Raw genomic sequence first — 18,937 nt, 5'->3', positions numbered from 1 at the left:
AGATAGATAGATAGATAGATAGATAGATAGATAGATAGATAGATAGATAGATAGATAGATAATGAATTTAATTTCCAAATTAAAAGGGAAGACTCTTCCAAATTAATATCTTCTTCCTAAGAAATCCTTAGAGGAAAGTTTGTCTAGGATTTCACTGTGATACACAGTTGTCAGAAATGATTCTAACTATTTGCAGTGGGAAACTAAGGAGCTCTACAGACTCCATTGACTTGATTCTCCTCAACACACCCAAAAGCTCCCTACTCAGGAGCTGATGTACTTAGGGAGCCAAGCACAGTTAGAATGATAGAGACGGGAGGCTTTTGGCTTTTAGACTGATGAGCTGTACCACTGTCAGAGCTAAGGGGCCCAGCTACCTGAGTGTCAGAATGAGCTCAGTTTGTATAGTCTCCTGAACCTCTGACACCCACAGACCTAGCAGTCTAGTTCATCTGGCAGTCCATCTCAACAGTCTAAGCCAAAGAACGTGTGTCTCTATCATTCTAACTGTGCCAAGTCTGTCCCTTAGTTTCCCACTGCAAATAGTTGGAACATGGGTAGTATCAAAAAAAAAATCACCCTAAAACACAACTAAATTGGTTCAGTTTGAGCTCAACTACTAGGAATTTGACTACCAAAGTTCCCTACACATGTTTACAGTTCTATTTGTGAATTTTACCAAAATATTAGAGATGTGCTAAAAAAGAAACACACACACACACACACACAAAGTCGTCATTTTTAGTAGGTGAGATAATGTAAATATTCTCATGATGGTAGAGGTTCCTCAGGCTGTGTCTCCTGGGCTAGAGCTCAGTCAGCCTGGCTCAGAACTGGGAGCAACCAAGGGTCATCCTACAGAGTGCAGATAAAGCAGTCTGATGTACCTCACTGATTCTCAGAATCATTCTCTTCTCTCGTGCATATTCACAGTTATTACTGTGGCTAATACTTGGGATGAATGCCTCTCTTCATGGAGTTTCATTTTATCACTTTGTAAGTTTTGATGGTATTAGCAAATTTGTAATAGCTTCTCCCTTTTCTGTTTCACAGTAGATCAAACATTAGTATTAAATGGGAAGTTTATGATTTCCCCTTAAAATAGAATCCTAATTATGTTTAAAACTATTATACTTTCCCTATGGGTGATTTTTCAGTAATAATTGCCAAAATGCTGCAAAGTTTCTGTCCTTCAAGACAGAACCATCTAAGTCTGGCCTCTTCCAGCCTCAAAGTGAATTCCAAATATGTGACTGGTTTTCCTGGTCCTGAGAGAGGCAAACAAAACCTTAGCCATGAATTTGAGATTTCCAATTTGATGTAATCAATATTTGTAGACTTAACTACCTTTAAGCCAAGAAATTCAGATCATGTCGATACTGGGTTAGTGAATGCAGTATTTCTGCAGGAAATGATTTGGTATGTGAGGACCAGGTCTTCAGAAGACACTCATGGTTTTCATCCATCATTATAAACAGTTGTTATGCATGAAGAATTAGCTTGTCTATTGTCAAGGCCTTTTTCACATTTACTTAGTGTGTTTGTATGTGTATATGTGTATGTATGTGTATCATTTGCCATGACACATGTGTGGAAGTCACTGGACAACTTGAGAGGGTCAGTCTGTCCTACCAAGGTTCCCAGGGATTGAAGTCAGGTGACCAGGCTTGGCCAGCACCCTTATCTCCTGCATCATCTTGGTGTCATATGTTAGACATCTGTGGTGGTTAGAAAGAAAATAGCTCCCATAGGCCTGTAGGGAATGGCATTATTAGGAGGGGTGGTCCTCTTGGGGTAGGTGTGGCCTTGGAAGAAATGTCACTGAGCATGGACTCGAGGTTTCAGAAGCTCAAGCCAGGCTCACTATCACTCTCTCTTCCTGCTGCCTTCGGATCCAGAAGTACAACTCTCAGCTAGCTCTCCAGCAGCAGTCTGTCTGACAGCCTCCATGTTTCCCACTGTGATGATAACGGACTAAATCTCTGTAGCTGGCCACAATAAAATATTTTCCTTATAAGAGTTGCCCTGGTCATGGTGTCTCTTCACAGAAGTAAAGCCCTAACTACGTCTTTACAAGTCTCTTCAGTAGCACAAGGTCCTTTCCCTGAGATTATACCTGTAACCACCATGCGTAGCAGGTGCGAGAATTCTCTAGTTATGAAGGACAAGAATGGTAGGTCCAGCTGTGTGGCTTTTTCTTTTTTTGAAGGCTCCCAGTTCACTTATCTGTAGGAATTAAAAATCTGGAAATATTGAAACCCATGGACTAAAACAGCAGCTCTACAAGAAGCAATAGAGTATCTGAGTAACAGGCTCTGCTGACTCTCGTAGAGATGGCATCTCCTTCCCAGATTGATGAGGAACTTCTGATGTAGCTTCTTGCTTGTTTTACACAGCCACTGTGCACTTCCTGGGCAAGAATAAGCATAAGCATAGGAATAAGAATAAGAGAACAACGCAGCCATTATTTCCTCGGCTCTCCATTCAAGCCCCTCCTCCTCCCCACTCCTTCCCCTCCTCCTCCCTCCCCAAAGCAGGTATTTCTACCCAGACTGCTTTACATCGAGCCACCTGCACCTGGTACTGGCAGATTTCTGAGCTGCTTCTCATCAGTGAGAACTCAGAAAGTCCGTCGTGCTCTGAGCATACTGACCACTTTTTTACTAATGTACTAACTTACTTATTTGTAAACGAATTTTGTGTTTTCTCTCCTCCTAAAACAGTCCCTCTCCAAATTTTCTGATCAGTGTTGCTGCCCAGTGAAAATGATTGTAAATGTGCCTTAAAATAAACTCAGACTATATGTATTCACTACCATTAATGTGTTTTAGAAAAATTCCCGGAAATTCTACCCCACATCCTATGACTGACCTCCATTTTCTCTTTGTCTTCTCTCCTTGGCCTTTCACTCGTCCAGTCCAGTCCTCCACAGACTCTGAAACCTAAATCCAAAGCAGGCCAACTGTCAGGCCTCGGCAAGAGAAGCCTAGCTTTCCTTGCTCTGTCCTCTTTGTCCGGTAATCAATTTTGATTCCCCAGAATGGAGCCGAAGTTGCACACCAGATATGCTGGTGACTGGTAATCTTTTCGGTAACGGAGCGTGTGCCATTTGGAGTTGTGAATTACAGTTGGTACTAAGAACTCACAGCCTCTCTCCAGCCTGGAGACTGGTAGGCAGATACGGAGCTCGCTTTTGTCACTGCAGTGTGGCCCTTCCACTTCTCCATCCCCACGGTGGATTTCAGAGTCTCCTTGTTTTGTTTTGTTTTGTTTTGTTTTACTCCTTCAGGGTAGTTGAGACTGGGTTATTTCCATGGGAAGTGAAAGGGAACAGAGAAGGTGGTGGCTGGAGCCGCGGATCACCTTAACCTAGGGTCACTCGCAGCCAGGAAGACACTCACTCAGCTGGGAGGATGTGGGTGGAGGGAGGCAGATGTAACAGGCAGCTCATTGCCCAGGCCTGACACTTCCGCCTTACAACATCATAGGAATTCGCCAACACCCACTCCCTTCTCTGTAAAGGATGAATTATTGACTTATTGACTGTGATGGAAACACAAATAACAGAGGTTATTTCCACGCAAGGGCAATGTGAGGCAGAGTCCTATTTTCCCTGTGGGTCTTATCAACAAAGGTTTTCCTAAGTGCCTCCAGAGAGTCTCTCCATTAGGCCAAAGGAGCTACTTTTGATTCTCCCTTGGAAGAGAGAGAAATTTAATAAACCAGCAAGTGCGGGGAGCATCTAAATCCAATCATCGTGGAGTACAGAGAAATCATTGTTGCCGATGAGCACGGTACACTTGATTCCTTCGAAACCAGCAAAATCAGCCGGCAAGCCTTCCATCCAACACACAGCTCAAGCTCTGGCCACCAGGCCAAAACGACTCCCCAGAGCTGGATCTCCTTCTGTCTTTTGAGAAGTGAAGGGCAGGAAGGAGGCTGCCCTGTAACACAGACCTGGCAGAAACGCACTGCCTTGTTTGTGTAGAGCCTGTTCTGCCCCCAGCTGCTTACTGGGACCTTCCAGAGACTTATCCATGGTCTGTTCACCCACAGGCTATGTGAGGGCATGAACCATAGTAATGGAAGCTGGAAACTCACACATTACAAGTTGAGCCAAGGCCGGCAAGGTAATCTTCTCTTAAGCTCTCAGCTTCTCTCATAGAATACAGGATATTTCCATCCCTCTCTACTCCACTCTAAGTGAGTTGCATATGAAATGCAAGTTTAGTGCAGCCCTCATATTTATAAACATGCCATCTTGCAAATGGCTGGATAGGTATTTGAATTATTGATTGTTAAATATTTAAGCTGAATTCCTCATCCATCAGTTCTTGTGAAAAGCCAGGGGACAGATTTATGATGCTAGAGTTTTTCTGGTTAGTTGGCAGTTGGCATCTCTATTAATTATGGCTCACATGGAAGGCTCTGCAATGTTCGTTGAAGGCACTCTGAATCAGTGTCTATTATTCCTTTGGAAAAGGGTATGAGCTAGAAGAACCCCTGAAGTAAACAGGGAATGTGACTTGCCATCTACAAGTTACTGTTGTCACCTTCTGTAGTCTCGATGGGTCCCAGTGTGCCCTGACTAGATTCCAATAGAAAGAGCAAGGCTGAGAGAAGGTGAGTCTGGATTTTTACTTCTTTTTTATCATCTTCCTGGCTCTGTGACATAAACTATTTCTTCTTCTAAATCTCAACGTGTTTATCTTAAAAGGTGTGTTGCCAGGCTAACAACTACCTGGATATAAATATATATCCAGGATATATATATATATATGAATGCTACCCAGATCAAGTTTAGAGGTGGTGGTAATAATAATAGAGACAGAAGTAATCATAAGCCACAGGCTTACAGAGGAAAAGTCTAACCCCAAGTGGAGAGGTATTCTATCTAGTTCTATTTACTGTGTGAGACCGGGTCTCCTGCAGCCCAGGCTGGCATCAAACTCCTTTACCTTCCTGCCTCCACCTCCCAAGTGCTGCTGTTTCAGGTGTGCACCATCACTCCTGGCTGTTGCCTCCCTGTTCAGAATAGTATGCTGAAGAATTCAACAAATGTCTGTCCTTTTCAGAGTTGTGGGTTCCATGGCATCTTCATCTAGAAAAACAAGTGCCACCACAGGCTTGCACCACAGGAAGTCTGCAGTGTTTAATCTTCCTTGAGTTTTATTGACAAAGCCTTAAACCTGGGTTGGATGCTGTGTAACTCGATGGTGGAACACTGGTTTAACATGCATGAAGCCCCGGTTTGAGGTCTAGCCATGAAAGAGATTGTTAAAGACTCAAAATTGATCAAATTTCTGTAAACCAGTAGAGACAGAAAGAAAGAGGATAGGTGTCAGTGTCTGAGTTCATAGAACTCTCTAAAAATGTGAAAATGCACAGAACACAAGAGGAGAACGCACTGCGATGCCCAGGAAGGAAAATTCTCATGTCTGGAGGGAACATGTAGCACTCACATTCAACAATTCCCATTTCTAGGAAGAAAAAAAAAAAGACTCGGCTGACATAGAAAAGTGAGGAATTGCCCTTGGGCAGCCAGCCACTTAACTTGCTAACTGCATCCATGAGGAAACTATGGAAAGAGGAAGGAGGGAGGAAGGGAGGAAAGGAGAGAGGGAAGGAGGGAGGGAGGGAGGGAGGGAGAGAGAGAGATAGAGAGAGAGTCTTGACAAGGAAATCAAGAAATCAAGGACTGCAGTTTGCTCATCATGGAATGTCCTGTGCCCAGCATGATGGACAACACATGGTAAGCACTGGACAGTTCTTTCTGGATGCATGTACCAACAAATAGTACCCTGTACCCAGTCTTGCTAGTATGAACTATGTTGTCTTAATTCATGTCCTGCTGGCATTGCTGTTCATCTTTATTGTTGCTATGAGACATTACCAGCCCTGTCTTCTAAATGAAGATCTCAAGCCTCCTGTAGCTCAAGCAGTGAGTAGCATGGCCAGGGTTCCCAGACTCTGGCTCAGCTTCTCCATACCAAGCCATGTTGCCTCTCTGAGCCCCCACTCTTCCTGACCCAGGTTCCCCAATCTCTGCACAGCTGACACTCTAGGCTAGATGATACTTCACCATGGAGTACCGTCTCATGCATTATAGAATGTTCGTTAGCATTCTTGGCTTCTTCCCACTACCCTGGAAGCCCGCCTCACTCCCTTGTGGCACACTAAAGAGTTTCCCGGCATTGTCAACTGTCCCCTGATGTATAAAATGGCAAAATGTTCCCAGCTATGAGCACTATCATCACTAGGGCACTTCCCTTCCTTCCAATGACAAAGTGTGGAGAAGCAAGTCTCTTGGGACACTAAGCTCCAAGCACCCAGTTACACCTGGCCATTTCCAAGTGAATATTCCACCTACTTATACCCTAAAACTGAGCTCATCACCCTTCCCTAACTCATCCTCCTGTAAACCCTGCTGTGCTCCCCGCCCCCCAAATTCATGCTGGAACCTGACTCCACTGTGTGATGATTTTGATGGTGTGGTTAAGTGAGAATTGTTGTGTCATGAGGACAGAGTCCTAGTAATGAGCTTGGTAATCTTGGAATAGGAGACATATAATCTCTCTCTCTCTCTCTCTCCCTCTCTCTTTCTCTCTCTCTCTCATCTGTCATCTAAGAGAGACATGAGAAGGTGCCTCAGTAGGAAAATAGAGTGAAGCACCAGGCTTTCCTACCTAAGATACCATCAGAGCATGAACAGAGACATCATGCTCTCAGCTGTGCTTCCAGTCCAGGGTCATTGGAGAGTCCATGGAACAGAAAATCCAAGCATTCCTTTTGGGTGTAAAGAGGGGTAAAAGGTGAGAAAACTGAATGTCTCTACACGAAACCTTCCTGAGTCCTCTTTCTCCACCTATAGGATGGCAGTCACAAGCTGCTGTCCTGCCTACCTTCACATTTCCTGTGAGATGACAATGAGTCGGTCTGTGTGTCAGCCTAGAAGTCTACGAGTTACAGCATATTAAACAAGCATGTTAACTGGGCTTCTCTGGAGGGAGAGAGCTAGTAAAATGCCCACATATTAAAAGTCTTGTTTTAGCCAGGCTTACACTATACAGTTTGGATAATCCAACAGAGGCTGTCTCATACTAGAGAGGTTAAGGACCTGATAGCCACTCAGTCCATCAGGCTAGGTGTTTCAGCAGTCTCAACCTGACAATGAAGTCCTTGAGGATTCCTGAAGAGCTACTAGTCTTCAATCCACACCAGGAGACCAAATATGAAGGGATCCAATGACAGCTAAGAATAGCAAAAGCTGTAGCAGCTAGCAAGTAGATGCACTCACAAGCAAGGAGTAAAGAAGGGTAGGCAAAACCAATACCTCTTTTCTTTCAGGCTTCCTTATATCTGAGCTTCCACCAGAAAGTGCTTCACTCTTGGGAAGGGCCTTCTCTCCTCAGCTAATTCTTCCCAGGACTCACATCCTAGATCCAATTGAGTTAGCAACCAATACCAAGTATCAGAGCGAGGTGCTAATATTTCCCTGGCTTGGCATGCTCTTCTTGACTCTTGCCTTATTCAGTACACTGGCAGTGGTACACATTTTGTCATGCTCCAAAGGGCCTGCTGGTTGTAGACTATGATTCCTAAACACCAGGATGAAGTCCAGATGTGAGTCTAGGAAGTGCTATCTAGCAGTTAGGAGTGAGGCTATTGAGACTCAGAATAATAATGCATGGTTTCTCTCATATATAGAATCCTTCACGTAAATATGTGACATGAAAGTAGAAAGGGGCACTCTAGGGGGGATATAGAGGCATTTAAGGAAGAGAAGCATGTAACAGCAATAGATGATGGGGAAAGAGAGACAAAGTTGTGCGTTATCCTGGATGTGAAGTGTATGAATGAAGCAGGAGGAGGGGTATTTGAGGGGCAGGAATGGACCAGTGGGGTAGGACAAGGAAAGATAATCAGAAAATGAACACTAGCCAAGAGCAACTATATTTGTCATAAAACTCTTTTTTTACACTAAATAATTTTTAAAAGCATAGCATTGATTTGTTCATTTGTTGGACGTTTTCTGAGAGGTTGTAAATGTTTTTATTTAAATGTTTCATAATTTGTACAATGTATATTGATCACATTCGTCCATTACTAGCCCCCTACAACTTCCCTTGGTGCCCTGAACCCAAACTCCCTTCCAACTGCATGTCCTGCTGCTTTTATTGTTGTTGTTAATGACTGAGTCCAGTTGCTCATGGCTGTGAGGGCATCTACTGGAGCATGAGTCACCTACCAGTGACCAAAAGTGACTCTCTCCCCCCAGAAGCTGTAAATTGCCGTTAACACCTCCTTACAGGAGAGATCCGGCTTCTCCTCCATCCATGCTGGAATTTTGTATGCCAGTAACCACAGCTGCTATAAGTTGATGTTTGCAACAACCATGTGTGTCCAGAAGTCAGCATTTTGTGGTTCTCCTGCTCACCCACAGCTCTTACCTTTCCACTCCCCTGTAACCCGTTCTGCGAAGGTTTCCAAGCCTTAGATAGACTGAGGCTAATGTTGCTGACCCATTCAAAACTGAGCACTTGCAGTTTTTTTATACTCACCACCTTGACGGCCATGAGTGGGTTAACCACTATTCACTACCAAAACAAGCTTCTCTTACCAGCGCTGGGAACTCCACAATTCTCTTCCTAGGTCCACAGATTCCACTGGCCCAAGAACCTGTGCAGCCCATCTGGCTCTGACCTTCTCCTCGAATCTTCCCACTCCTTCATTCATCTTAAAGGAAACAGAGGAGGCTGATGTGCCAAGCAGAGCTGAGAGGACGTGGGCCAGCCACAAGATGCCACCCTCCCTGAGACTGGCTCTATTTCCCCACACAGCATGAAGCCACATATCTGTGATGTGACAGATCCACCTCCACAGTATTTATGTTTAGAGTAGAAGCTGTGATGGCCCCAGCCTGGCCTGCGGAGCTTCTGTCTCTAGAAAAATTCTCTAAAAAAGCAGAGGCTGGAGTCAGGCTGAGAACTCTCATTGCAGGAATGCTGGTGAGAAAAGTTTCCATACTCTGCCACATCCCTGAAGGTCTGAAGCACAGAACTTCTCTTTGGGTTCCACGAGAGGCTAATGAGTCCTCCCAACGAAACCTTTTTTTACTTTAAAGCCAATTTCAAGTGGGGCTTACGTTTCTTGCTGTTTATCGGCTATTTGTAATTCTTCATCTAAGAACAGCGTATTTCATTACTGATTAATTTATTGAACTTTATCCTTTGGGTAGTTTGCTGTATTCTTTACACATCCTGGACATTAATGCTCTGCTAGTGAAGATTTTTCACCCACTCTGGAGGCCATCTCTTCACTCAGTTATTTGTTTCCCTTGCTGTTCAGAGCTTTTTAATTTCATGCAATCCCATGTCAATTCCTGGCTTGATTTCTTGAGATGCTTTAGAACCTTTAGGAAAAGTCTTTGTGTATGACATATAACGAGACTCTCCAGCTGCAGAAGACTGAAATTAGATCATATCTCTCATGCTGCACAGCAACCCATTCAACATGGATGGCACACCATAATCTAACCCTTTCTTAAAGTGTATTTATCAATGTGTTCGTCAGTGTGGTGCACGTGTGTCTATGTGTGTATAAATACAGTGTATGTGAGGGAATCATACACACACGTGTGTGTGTACACACTATTTGGATGCCAGCTGAACAGCCCCGAATTCAAAGACAAACTTTAAAAACTGATCTATCAACAATTGTGTCATCTTATTTGTTAAACGAGGAGTTTGATAGAATATGAAATATTACTCCCCATAAAATCTCAAAGGTGTACATTATTAAAATGAGATATAATCATATTGTTAAATAACCACATCAATATCTTAAATTTTGGCCAAGAGTAGATGGATCACAAAATGAAATCAAGTCACGAACCTGGGAAATGGACAGGTAGGGATGGGGTGTGATTGGTAAGGAGGGGGAGGGGAAATAAGATTTGTTAGGGGGAAGGGATAATCAGAATTATACACAAGTGTGAGTTGTCAAACAATAAAATAATAATAAATAAAAAGGAAAACCTACCTATCCGGTGCCTCTCTTTTGTATACTTCATTTCCTGTCTTTCTTGTCGAAGGGCCACATAGCCCGGCAGAAGTCTCTGGCCTAGGTTGTCAGTGATCACAGGAATAAGCACGCTAAAATGAAACTTCAAAAGCCAACTGGTGGCTTTGTCTGTGTCACTTACTATCTGTGTGACCTTAGAAGAGTTCTATATCTTCTTTGAATCTTTATTTATTATCTGGAAAATGGAGACACTCATAAAATCATATCCATAAAACCACTGGTACAACACAGTACCCATAGTACAGTTTCAATAAATGCTAGAGGAATGAGGAAATCATTACAAAGTCAGGGAAAGGCAACGAATTAGCTGACCAAAGAAACCACAACATAACACATGCATGTGCACACACACACACACACACACACACACACACACACACACACACTGAGCTGTAGGCTTTATTTGACACGTAGACAATTTTGATTTTGGATGTGGAATGGGAATTCTAAATTAATTGCCACCCCAACTCTGGACCCCTGCATTCAGTTAAGGAGAAGCAGATGTAGACAGAAAAGGAGGTTCTAATTTGAACAACAAAATGTAGTTTGGAAGAACATAGCAAAAAACATATGCAGAGCCAATAGATTCAAGATAGATTCAAGATCCCAGAAATAAGCCCAAATATGGGCAGGAAAATAATACTTGACATGATGCTACAATGACAAAATTATGTGTTCTTAAACACAATGGAGATGGATGTCTTCAATCAAGGTGTTAGGAAAACAAGATGTCCATCCATAGAGTCTTACTCTACTCACAAAAAATAAAGAGAGATTACAGTCTTAAATGTAATACCTGAAACCCTAAATCTTCTAGAAGAAAACACAGGACAGGGCCTCTTGACATTGGTCGGGGCAACTGTAGAATACAGAGGAGCTCAAAAATATACGCAACACATTCAAAAGTGAATTAATGCAACTACTCCCAAGAGCATCTACCTCACAGCAAAGGATGCAAATAACCAACGAAATAATTTGCAAGCCCAATATCTGAGAAGGAATTGATAATCAAGATAGATAAGAACTCATAAAAATTAATATATAAAAAAACCAACTAAACCAAATAATCTGACTTTAAATTAGGCAAAGGACCTAAGTAGACATTTTCTATGCAAAGATACTTAACATCACCAATCCCCAGGAAAGTGGAAAGTGAAGCCACAATGAAATATCCACTCACACCTGTTAGACTGTGGCTATTACCAAAACCGCAAGAGACAGGAAGTGTTGATGAGGCTGTGCAGCATAGGGACCAATGCTTCACTGCTGATGCAAAGGTAAGTTGGTTGCAGCTGTCATGGAACAATAAGTAGATTTCTCAAAAGATTAAAATTAGTGGTTAGCCAGGATGCCTCAGTGGGTTAAAATGCTTGCTGCCCAAGCCCGATTATCTGAATTTGACCCCTGGAACCTACATAAAAAGTCAGATGCTAAAGTGTATACGGGTCTGTAATCCCAGCACGCCTACAGTGAAATGGGAAGCAGAACCAGGAGAATTAGCCAGATACTTGTCGGCCTACTATCCCTGAGTATGCAGCATGGCAGGAAAAAGAGAGACTGTCTCAAAACCAAGGTTGGGGGTTAGAGAGTATTTGTTGCTCTTGCACAGGACTCAGGTTTAATTTCCAGTACTCACTTGGGTGGTTCACTTAGCCCCAGTTCCAGGAGATCCAGTGCCCTCTTATGGGTGATCTTATGAACACCAGGATCACAATGGTATGCATACAAACATACAGGCAACACACACACATAATACACACACGCACACGTGCGCGCACACACACACACACACACATAAAACAAAATAAATCTTTTTTAAGGATATTTATTGCTCTTGCAGAGGACCCCAGTTCATTCTACATGGTAGCTCACAAACCTCTAGTTGCAGGAGATCTGACACCTTCTTGTCTCCACAGAAACCCACCAGGCACACACATGATGAACATACATGCAGGCAGGCAAGCACGCATATTCTAAAAGTAAAAATAAGTAATTTTAAAGGTAGAATGAAAGAACTGATGCCTGATCTCTACAAGCACACTGTGGCACACATACACACACACATATACACACACACACATACACACACACACATACACACACACACACACTCGCACAGTACAATAAGTTAAATAATAAATTAAAAAGTTAAAAAAGAACTCTCCTATGATCCACCAATCCTACAATGTGTCAATAGAAATTTGCGTTCAGATTTCCTGAAGTGCTATTTACAATATCCATGACATAGAAACAGACCAAGAGTCCACCAAAGGATTCTGGGTAAAGAAAATCTGTAGGCAAAATGGACTGTCATCCAGCCATTTAATAAAAAAATTAAAAATTTAAAAGGAAAACCCTGTAATTTAACACAATGTAGAGGAACCTTCAAAGTCTTGTACTAAGTGAAATATGTCAACAATATGACAAACATTGGTAACACCACTTAGAAATACAATCTAAAAGGGCTGAATGTTTAGAAACAGTACAGCGATCACTGCCAGGAATGAGGAGTTAAAGAAATGCATACTGGTTGAGGAGTACAAATTTCAGTTATTCTAATACACAGAAGATACCAAAGTTTATAATGTTGCCTGTACACCTAAAATTTACCAATAGAAGAGACCTCGCAAAGGAAGCTGCATAAAACAATGGCTGTGTTGACTGGTTGTATTCTCTCAACCCACTGAGCAGCTTGAATTAGGTACAATTGGCATCTCCATTTGTCAATTATAGCTCAAAAAATCTGAAGGTAGGAAGCACATATACTCTTTGTCATAGAATCACCTGAACAGAACAGGAAGGTACCACATCTGGGAATAGACTCAAAAGCAGGATTCTGGGGCTGGAGAGTCGGCTCAGCAGTTAAGAACACTTGTTGCTCTTGTAGAGGACCCAAGGTAAATTCCAGCACCCACAGGATGGCTCAGAATTGCCTGTAACTCCAGTCGCAGGGCATCTGATACCCTCTTCTGGCCTCCTCTGACACCAGGCACTCACATGTTACATGTACATGCATGGAGGCAAAACATTCATGCCCATATAAACAGTAAAATAAACCTAGATTTAAAAAATAACTGGGATTTCTGGATTATAAGATAGTTCTATTTTTAATTAGTGTGTGTGTGTGTGTGTGTGTGTGTGTGTGAGAGAGAGAGATCTTCTTCTGCAGACTATAGCCTGGTCTTGAGCTTGTAACTCACTGAGTATGAGAAAGCACTTGCATCATCACAAGCCCATTTCTGTCCCCCTATCTTGGGACCTCTATATGAACCTTCTGCATGTAGTGGCTCTCAGCCTTGGCACTCTCTGGAATTCCGGCTGGCTCTATAGCCCTTTTGTTGTTCATGAGCTATCTGCTCAGAAAAGATTTTATTCTGTACAATCCTTCATTCATGTGGTAGGGGAAACTAGAGAAAGCATGTGTACACGAGAGTGTGGGAAAGAGTATGTGTTTGTTGCATGTGATTTTAAAAAACATGCTCCCACCTTTGCCTGGGACCATGGCCCATGCTCTGGTTCCTCCCAGCTTAGCTCTGCCAATGGCCAGGTACTTTTTTTTCCTCGGATCGCTGTGATCATGCTCCCAGTCCCTCCTGGCCAAGTCTTTATCAACGACCCAGCTTCTCTCTATCTCTGCCCACCTTTGTTCTTCGGAAGAAAACATTCAGACAGCTTTATTAATTTAAACCTTGTCAGCACAATTGTTGGGCACAGTATCTCCTGTCCTAACCTTATCAGCTAGCCTCCGCCAACCTTGTTGGTTAAACACTGGTGGCAGTGGCCACTAGTTCTAACTTCCCCAAGATCTTATATGACTGCTGCTTTCTTCTCCTTCCAAAGCCTGGCCGAAAAAGACCCTTACCTTTTCTCATGTCTCTTTTCCCTCCTGGTACCCAGAAGTACCACCTTTACCCTTCACCCAGCAATTGCCCCTTCTCTGCCTTCTTTATTAGCACAAACAAGAACCAATTAGGGAATCAGCACCTCTCCCTCCACATGTTAGTAGTATGTTTCAGTTAGCTTTTGTAAAATAAAATTCTACCTCGAATTTAAAGGCTTAAAGCAGTCTAGCTCATTGCTCGACAGTATCTAGATATGAGTGGGCTCATCTAGTCTTGACTGGACTTTCTTGTACACTTTGAGGATCAGCTAGAATCTTCCAAGTCTGAATGTTCTATCAAAGATGGCCAGTCTTCATCCCATACCCTCAGCTGATCTCTTCACAAGTCACAGGGATGGGATGAGAAATCAAGACCCTTCAAGGCCTCTTAGGCTTAGGTTCAGAACTGGCACAGAATCAGTGCCTTAGCCTCCCATCAATCAAAGCAAGTAATAAGACTAGGACAGCTCCAAAAGGTGGACAAATAACTATCTCTTGTGGGGCATTTGCTTTGTATATATAAAACCCTGAATTTCATCCCCCAAACTATAGAAAAACAAAACAACTCTCAGAATAAATAAATAAGACTGTTGGTGAAAAGAGCTTTTAAAGCCACATTTCAAAGGCATAAACAAGGAAATCAGAACAGAAATTCTTAGAGCCTTGTCACAAACTCTTTGATCAAAGATGTGCATAGGAGTTTCCTAGTGCTTGATTTTGACATTTAATGGATATTTAGTATCTTGCCCTAGTGCCCAATCCCTCCCCTTCTGGTAGTTACACTCAAGTTCTATATACTGGGTCTAGTCTTTTGTAAAATTTTCAGTCAACAGGTTCCAATTACTCTGGCCAATAGGCTGCTGTGTGCCCAGCTAGACTCATATAGGTACACTAAGCCTACAGCTTGACCTTGGAACATGAGACCGTGCTCCAATCGCCCCTCCTCCCTTTCCTCCCAGGCCAGCCTGGCTATTTCTTTCTCAGCCAGGCTATCTAGCCACTTCAGTCCTACTCACTCCAGTAGGGACTGTGATGTGTAGCTCTACATAACCCTCAGAAAGCTGTGCGTTTCTGGAACTTCCAGGAACATTATTTGGTGATAGCTCCCTAGTAGCTGCCCTCCACTCAAGGCTGTAACCTTTTCCAGGATATACATCCTCCCTTCAGTAGCCTCCATTAGGACACTTGCCTGTAAGGTAAACTGAGACCTTTGCTGTACCTTACCACAGGCTAAGAACACTTGCTCTGCTCACATCTCCTTCTCCTTCTTCCCCATGTCATGTGTTACCAAGAAGACTCTCCCGTAAGTGTCCTGCAGAAAACCTTCATCTGAGAGACTAACCCTGCAAGCTAAACTGTAGCAATCCTCCATTTTCACCTGTTGCATACAGTCAAATCCTGCTTAGAGACCTTTCCACTCAGGAATCTTTCCTCTATACTAGTGCTTGTCAACCTATGGGTTGTGACCCTTTTGGGGGTCAAACGATCCTTTCACAGGAGTCACCTAAGACTATCAAAAATGTAGATATTTACATTATAATTCTTAACAGTAGCCCTGAAGCTCACTATGTAGAGACACAGCTGACCTCAAATTCACAGAGATCCACTTGCCTCTGCTTTCCAAACGCTCTTAGGGTACAGATGTGTGTGTGTGTGTGTGTGTGTGTGTGTGTGTGTGTGTGTGTGTAATTAAATGGGTTAACATGAACAAAGTGTTTAGAACAGTGCCTGGCAAACAGCAGGCTCTACATGTTTGCCTCTGTTACAGCGGCTGCTGGTGTTATTAGCTGTAATGATGTTAACACGGAACTTTCTACTCCTGAAGCCCATTCATGCTGTGTCTACCACGAAGCATACAGTTATAGACCCTCCTAGACAGTCAGAATTTGAGCCAACACCAAAGATCTCAAGTAAAAGGCACAGGGGCACCAGCTTGGGCAGGAGCACTCTGCTTCCTCTCACTGTCCCCATCCTTCAGGTTTGGTTCTGTCTCCTTCCACTCCAGGCATTGCTGTCTTTATGGTGCCTCCTGAAAAAAATGTGCCCCTGCTTGGAGCAGCATGGCTGATAGGGATATAGTGTGTTAAATAGTATTTCAAACACAACAGAGTCCCAGTGGGAAGGCCTGCAGTATTACCTGTAGGAGTTGCCTTAATTATTAAGGTCATTCTCAATCCCATCTTGAACTCAGGCTTGCTTCTGTTTTCTGCACATTTTATGATGAAACATTCCATGAATATCAAAATCAATAAATAACAAGTTTTGAAAGGCGAAGGCTACACGATAGCCTTTAGGCTTGTTACCAAACACCAGAGCCATCTCTCTTAGAAACCATAATCCTGAAACAGTACGTCTGGACAATGGGGTGCATTCTTACAACAGGCACATGCTGTTCCCATGTTAAGGGAATGTGGATTGGTGTTCACAGCAGGATCTTGTAATTGCAAAGGATGAATGGTTGCTAGAGAAAACAGAAGCACCTGGGGGTTTAACCAATTTGTTTGGGAAGCTCAGTGGCAGGGGAGGCGTTCTTCTAGCTGAGTAAGCAGCCATAGAAAGGGTTGCAGGCTTTAGAGTCCTTCTGGAAAAGAAAAAGCATCTGTCCAGAAAAGCTAGGGAGTAACTAAGGGAGCACGAGGGAAATCAGCTCCAGGGTGAGGGTGTCTCCTGGATCTAAGACTCTCAGGGTGAAAGCAAGATTAGCAGGCACAGAAAGAGCATTCTACAAAGGGCAAAGTGTCATGGTCACACTCTCTCTTTCTTCCTAGCAGGAACTATCAGTATCTCCTAAAACTATTCCACTCCACTCCCTCCCACAATGAGCAAGGCCAGGCTCTCCCCATCCCATTTATCTCCAACTCCCTATCCTTGTCCTCCGTCACCACCATTTAGCCGTTCAATGACTGCTGATTTTGGATTCCACACGTGAAAGATCGCCAGTTATCCGTCTGTGCCCCACTTCTTTTAATTAGTATTACACCCTCCAAGTTCTTCCATGTTGTTGCAAATGATAAGATTTCTTTCTTTTATAAAGCTGGGTGGTATTCTGTTATATAAAACATATATAAAGATAATATATAACGAGCTCTTTGACATCCTGATTTCATAATTCTTGAATACATGCCCAGCCGTAAAATGGCTGGATCATATGGTGGTCCTGTTTTTAGCTCTTTCAGGAACCCCCATTATGTTTTTTAAAATGTCTGTGCTAATTCACTGTCCTACCTACAGTGCACAGGGTTCCCTTTTCTCCACGGTCTACCCACCACTGACTCTCCCTGCTTTGGGGGTTTTGTAGCTGCTGCTGCTGCTGCTGTTTTTGTTGTTGTTATTTTCTTCACAGTAGCCATTCCACATGCAGCAGGGTGATCACTTTTAAGCATTTTGGTTTACATTCTTCTGGTGATTCCTATTCTTGAGCAGTTTTTTCTTGTGCCCATTTTGCCCTTTCTGTCTTAGTTTGAGAACAGCCTGTTTAGGCGGACCTTGATTTTGTGGTCTTACTTTGAGGTAAGACACACTTTGCACATTCATTCCCTTATCAGCATGGTACTGCATAAAAACAGACACACAGACCAACTAAATTATTTACAGCCCAGAAGTGGGTCCAGGCATTTACAGTCCACTGATTTTCAACAAAGGTGCCCAAAACACCCATAGGGAAAAGATAATCTATTTGATAAAAAGTGGTGACAAAACTGGCTATCCACACACAGAAGAGTCCAAAAGCAATCTCAAAATGGATTAAGGACTTATATGTAAGAGCTAGATGTTCAAAACTATTAGAAGAAAACAGAGGGCAACTATGAAGACAGGAGTCTAGGTATTGACCTTTTAATATGAGCCCAAAAGCCCAAGGAGAATTAGACAAATAAAACCTGTCTGAAAAGCTTCTCTGGCCAAGGAAATAGTCGGAAGTGAAGAGGCAACCAATACAATGGAGATATGTGTGCAGAGTACAGTCTCTCATCGTGTCTCTTTGTGAATCTTGCAGTGGCTCTGCCAGGAATAATTCCTGCCTTCTGCCGCTCCCCTAAACTTCCAACCTCTGCCCGTACTCTCCCAAGAGTAGTCCCACATTCACTGTCCATCTCCAAACCAATCAGTTGCTGGGGTAAAAGACATCATGCATTTTGCTTGCTATCTAGTACTCATGTGAGCCAATCCTGGGTTCTTAGAGGGACTCCCATCTCCAGTCTCCCTTGTCCCATACTCTGGTGACACATGTGTAAAATTGGAGTGTCTGGTGAGTGCTGGGCAGGGTGCTGAATCCTGCATCTTTGTGTATTTGGTTACTGTGTCTTCATAACAGCCAAACAGAACAGACACTTGTCTACATGTTATAGGATACTCCATACGTTAGGGCAATTTGACCACAACTCCTGAGCAATTCCTAGGGATATATTTTAAAATAAATTCATGTTGAGAGCTTAAAATTAATGATTATGAAGTCCTATAGAAATAAAAGTGTATGTTAGTTACATTTTTTAAAAAAGACAAAAAACTGGTCAAAATCGTTAAAAATATCAGTTCACTTAATGAGATCTCCTAACAGACCCCAAAATGACACCTACACCCCTGCACCAGATGATCAGACAGATCTCATTTCCTACCATCCCTCCCCACCTTGCTTGCTATGCTTCAGTTCCTCAGACCTTACTGCTTACTGCTCGCTCTCCCCCCTTCTCTCTCTCTCTCTCTCTCTCTCTCTCTCTCTCTCTCTCTCTCTCTCTCTCTCTCTCTCCCTCCCTCTGTGTGTGTGTGTGTGTGTGTGTTTATCTGTGTGTGGGTCTGTGTGTTTCTGTCTTTGTGTGTTAGTGGTGATGGTGGTGGTGGTATGTGTGTGAGTGTGTGTGAGTGTGTGTGTGAGTACTGTATAGTAGGTATATGTGTCTGTCTGGTGTGTGTCTGATGGTATGGCATGTGTCTGGCGGGTATATGAGTTTGGATATGTGTATGCAGTACGTTTATGAG

General features: G+C 43.0%; 1 pseudogene; it reads right to left on the bottom strand.

Moving 5' to 3' along the window:
• The window catches only part of LOC114630553, a 7,341-nt pseudogene extending 1,628 nt beyond the window's left edge, over positions 1-5,713 (bottom strand).
• Positions 5,714-18,937: the final 13,224 nt, after the last annotated feature.

The sequence above is a fragment of the Grammomys surdaster genome, unplaced genomic scaffold (assembly GCF_004785775.1).
Source record: "Grammomys surdaster isolate TR1022 unplaced genomic scaffold, NIH_TR_1.0 341, whole genome shotgun sequence".
In the NCBI taxonomy this organism is placed as follows: Eukaryota; Metazoa; Chordata; class Mammalia; order Rodentia; family Muridae; genus Grammomys; species Grammomys surdaster.
Note: the sequence above shows the minus strand (reverse complement) of the source record. Positions and strands in the feature narration are given on the sequence as shown.